The sequence below is a fragment of the Myotis yumanensis genome, unplaced genomic scaffold, assembly GCF_028538775.1.
Source record: "Myotis yumanensis isolate MYYU_CA2020_CCGP unplaced genomic scaffold, mMyoYum1.0.hap1 SCAF_1, whole genome shotgun sequence".
Lineage (NCBI taxonomy): Eukaryota > Metazoa > Chordata > Mammalia > Chiroptera > Vespertilionidae > Myotis > Myotis yumanensis.
In genome coordinates, this window is record NW_027223752.1 from 79,698,560 (window position 1) to 79,703,776 (window position 5,217).

The 5,217-nt window shown below is 45.0% G+C and overlaps 1 pseudogene; it reads right to left on the minus strand.

Moving 5' to 3' along the window:
* Positions 1–734: 734 nt before the first annotated feature.
* On the minus strand, positions 735–2,066 carry LOC139003594 (acyl-CoA (8-3)-desaturase-like; annotated as a pseudogene).
* Between the last annotated feature and the right edge of the window lie 3,151 nt (positions 2,067–5,217).

Genomic DNA, 5,217 nt, shown 5'->3' on the forward strand with positions numbered 1-5,217 from the left:
AACTCTCTGCTGACATTTTGGCAGGACCGAGGACCTAATGCTCCCTTGGGACTCTGGGTGGAACATGGGACCAACATCAGTATGGCAGGATCCTTCGGGGTCAGATGTCTTCCATACCACAGCCTGGCCTTTGCCCTGCGTACTTCTAAAAGTGGAGAAATTGCTTCTCCAGGAACCTGAGGCTCTTGGAGGTCACAGACTTCGTGGCTCTAGAGTGAGCTGAGCCCCCAGGCACTGCATGAGGCTGGCCTCAGAGTTCTAAGCACTGATGCTTCCTAAGTCTGGCTCCAAATGTTCAGCTGCTCCACCTCCCTCCACCCTGAGAACTTCAGGTTTGCAAAGGAGGGTGAAGTGGACTAGTAAGATGAGCTCACCTCTTTCTGGGTGGAATTTTATTGTTAAACTTCCTGATTTCTGGGCTCAGTTGGTCCTCCCTATTCTTCTCACACCTTCCCGACTCCCTCTTGCTCACTAACCACCTACATCTGACACTAGAAAAAAGAAACAAACTCACATTCCTGCCCTAAGAGCTCCACCCCTTCCTCCAGGGGCTTCTATGTTCCCCTCCCTCTTTGGGTCCTAAATCTGCCTAGAAGGTCAAGGGGAGGGGTTTGAGCCCGAGCCTCGATCTCCTCAAACCGCCCCCCTCTGGATGTTAGGATTGTAGTGGCCTGTCCCTGGGGCTTCTTTCTGCGTTGGCTCGGGAGGCTCCTCTTCTGGGAGGGGGGCTGCTGTTATTGGTGAAGACAGGCATCTAGCCAGAGCTGCCCTGACTCCTTCAGGGAGCGAACAATGTCCGCGAAGGCCCCGAGCAGGGGCTTGGACTGGTACTTGATGCCGTGCTTGGCACACAGGGAGCGCACCAGGGGAGCCACTTTGTGATAATTGTGTCGCGGCATCGTGGGGAAAAGGTGGTGTTCAATCTGGAAATTGAGGTGCCCACTGAACCAGTCATTGAAGGCCGACTTGTGCACATTGCCTGCAGCTGGGTGGAGACCCAGTCCCTGTTCTGGTCGTGGTCAATGTGCATGGGGATATGGTTCATCTGTGTCACCCACACAAACCAGTTGCTTTCCAGGAACCTGACCACGAAGAAAAGGCCCAGGAGGCCCTTCACCCCCAGCAACGGCACGTAAGTGAGGGCGATGCGGACATAGAAGGTGATCATCCAGGCCAGGTCCACCCACTTCTTCCGCTGGATAACGAAGTAGAAGATGTACCACTGGAAGTAGAGAGGTAGCAAGGCTGGGGGCCCAATCAGGAGGAAGTATTTGTGCTGGTGGTTGTACGGCATGTACTTTTTCTTCTGTTTCCCAAGCTCCACAGAGAGGATCTTTCCCAAGGCTAAGAAGAAGGGGTGCATGTTGATGTCTGGGTCTCTGCGGAAGCAGTTGGGCTTGGCATGGTGCTGGAAGTGCATGTGGTTCCACCAACTGGCGGGGGCCCCCTTCAGGTGGCCGATCATGAAATGATGTAGCAGGTGGTTCCACGTAGAGGTGCTGAAGACAGATAGATGTCGGGTCATGCTGCAGCCAGCCAGCCTGGGCCTGAACTGCACTGAGCAGCCCTGCACAGAGGACGAAGGGCACGAAGGACGTCCCAAAGGCCCACAGCGTGAGCCAGGCAGCCGTGTCCAGCAGCAGAATGTGCAGCAGGTGCGGCAGGAAGAAGGCACGGTTGGCCTTCATGAGCCCCATCTGCTCCACGGCCACCCGCAGCTCCCGGAACTCATCGGTCAGCTCTTTATTCTTCGTGGACTCGAAGCTGGGCTGCTCCGGAGCCAGCTCTCCAATCAGGAGGGAGTTCATGTACTTCCTCACCAGGCCCTTGTTGATGTGGAATGCCACAAAGGGGTCCGTAGCATCCTGCCCCGCATAGTGGCTCATCACCCGGGAGCCTCCGGGGAGGCGGCGGGCGAACTCGCTGACCTTGTACACCTTCCGCTCGATCACCAGTCACCGCTCCTGGCCGCGCCCGCAGCGCTGCGCCACCTCGTCCCAGGTGAAGTAGCGCGGGGCCGGGGCCGGTGTCTCAGGGGCCATGGGGCCTGGCGGCTTCGCGCACCGGCTGAGCCAGAGGGACCGGGCGCGCGCTCGGGCGACGGGTCTGCGGCGCGCCCCGAGCCTGCTCCCCGGGCGCCGCGCCGGGTTTTCAGCTCCCGCGGCCCGACCGCCGGGCCCGCTGCGCGCGCTCCTAATGGCGGAGCCGCGTGGCGCGGAGCGAGCCCCCGCCTCGCCGCGGGGGCGGAGGGTCGCCGGCCCTGGCGCGCGCCCCCTGGCGGGCTCGGGACCGGGGTGGCCGCGGGATCCACTGTCCAACGCGCGGCTTGGCCCCCAGGAGGCGCCGCAGGCGGGGTTCCGGTGCAGGCTCCTGGGACCGTACCTATAATAGTTTTTAAAAGGCTTTGTCTGATAATTCCATTATATGGTTCAACTGACAGTCTTTGTCTACAAAATTTTTCTATTAATTATGAGATAGTCTTCCCTGTTTTATTTTCTTGGCATAGCTTCTAATTTTTAAAATTATATTCTTCACACAATAATTTAGTGGAAGATGAGGAATTATATTTACTTTATTTTGCTTAGTTTTTCACATAGTTAAATACCCTTCCTCTGTCCTGAAATTAAAATGCTAATCTAATCATTAGAATTCCTTCAAACTCTAGTTGAGCTGAGGCTTGGCATCATCTTAATTATATTGAATTTAGCTCAGATTAGTTTTATCTCCAACATCTGCCAAGTGCCACCAAAGAACTAATATATTTGATCTTGTCAGTATTTGCCGCTGGGAGGGGTTTCAGTCACAATTTAGATAATTTTGTTTCCCTTAGGATTCAACTCTGTAGACATCAACATTGAAACACTACAGTAATGTCTAAGAATGTGCAAATTCCCTCTGGTTTCCATTTCTTCCTCCACTGCCCCTTTACTGAGCAAATTACTGATAAGGATGTCAGGGGGCAGGAATTTATAAGTGAGCTATTTATTCTTGTGTTTGAAACTTTTTAAGATTCTAATCTGGCTAAATCCCACATGTCTTTTAAATTCAGCTTGTTTTTTCTCATTCCTAAAAAATATCTCAATCTATGGCAGGATCACTTTTCCAACTGCCAATATCCAGACTAGATAATTTCCTGCTGATATGGAAGCTGCCACGGATCTCTGTTCATCAATACAGGCCTTGTCTCTCTATGGAGCTCAAGACAATAAGGCTCCCTTGCTTTATTCACTCTTTGATAGTCTTATAGATAAGTACAATTTTGGTTTTGTACTTTAAAAAAAAACATTTTTATTGAATTCAGAGAGAAAGGGAAAGGGAGAGAGGCATAGAAAAATCAATAATGAGAATCATTGGTTGGCTGCCTCCTGCACACCCCTACAGGGGATCAAGCCTGCAACCCAGGCATGTGAGCCAAACCAGCCAAACCAGGTAGGGCAATTTTGTACTTTTCTTATTGTTGCTAATACATGAGCAACATTCTTCTACAAACTTACCAGAATCAGTGATCTTTATTCTCATGGTTGGTTTTTGAAAATAAAATTATTTTTATATTTATAAACTTTTCCATTTTTCCTTCATTAATTCATTATTAGTTTCGATTGCCCTTATTTCCTTCTGAGCATGTATCTACTTCATATTCACTTATGAAACATTAAGTGAATTAACTTTTTATCATTTATATTAATTTTTTTAGTTAATGGGGTTTTTAATTTTAATTTTTATGTATGGATGCCTCCTTGTACCATCCTGTGATAGAAAAGGAACATTCAATTAAATTTCTATGCAAACCTCTATAATTGTGCAGATTTTATCCACACATTCATATGTGGTGGGCAGAATTTCATCACTTTTTTACCTTTGCGTACACATATATTTTTTAACATGTCAAATGTAACTGTTTTTTTATTTTCTATTTTTATATTATACTTCACTGAACTTTCTAATATATAAGATTATAAATCTACCAATGGACACAGACACCAGGGGGGTGAGGGCATGAATGGAGGGGGTGGGAAATGGGGGATATGGACATATATGTAATAACTTAATCAATAAAGAAAAAAAAAAGAAAAAAAAATAGGATTATAAATCTATAACCCTATATTTACCACTATTTTTTGCCTTGTTTAGTTTTCCAAAGAAGCTGTGAACATATGAACACATTCTTCTAGGACCTTTGTATCTAGGGTTCATATCAAATGTTTTCATGTAAAACTTGAATTTAGAAAAAAATTAATTGGAAAGAGGCAATAACATGAAAGGCATATCATGCTCCTGATCCCAGACCACAGTTAAGTGATATGTTTCTTCAGTCAGGAGCTAGCAAAGTGGCTTCTTGTTTTCCCAATCTCCTAACTATTGTAGGTATAGATCACTGGGCAGCTTAGTTTTATTGGCAGTTATGTGTATTTTTTGGCAATTATGTCTGGATGCCCAGCATAGAGAGTGATTTTCTACCTCTTAAAACAATTTCTATATACCTAATTTCCTGCATTAAACCCACTGTATTAAAAATAACTAGTTTGATTTATGTAATCTCCAATAGAATCTGTAGTACTAATTAATTATCACTATCATAATCAGAGTGAAATTAATTAAGGACAAGTTTTAACATCTACGGAGTATTTGTAAAAACCTACTAGTAATAATCCTGAAGCTCTAAAAAAATTAATAAAATCAATGTCATATTTTTCCATAAAATCAATAATCTTTGTATCTCATCCCTCTACTAAATTTAAGCAGAGGGGAAGAAAATATATATAGAAAAAAACATATATAGTTCTGCAAATAATATTTTGTTCTTATTGATGTTTTGCAGCTTATTGACCTCTGCCCAGAATCTGATGTTGCTCAGTCTGAACCATAGAAAAAACAATTGTGATTGAGTAACTTTCTTGTCTAAAATATTAAGATGAACTCTTACTGCAATTAGAATAGAATAAAACTTCTTATCTTAGCCTAAACGACCTTTGTGACTTGATCCTTATAGTCAGATAAAATTTAACTCCTCTATCACCCTTTATACATCAACCACTCTGGTGTTTCTTTTATAGTCTTCAAACACATCAAGTTTTTTCTCTTGTTACACATAACTTTCCCTCATTGCCTACAATAATACCTGACAAATGGGAGGAAATCAATGAAAAAATTATATTTATTAAATGAATAAATAATGTACAACCAACTTCCCCTGCTCTGACTTATTATACAATCCAT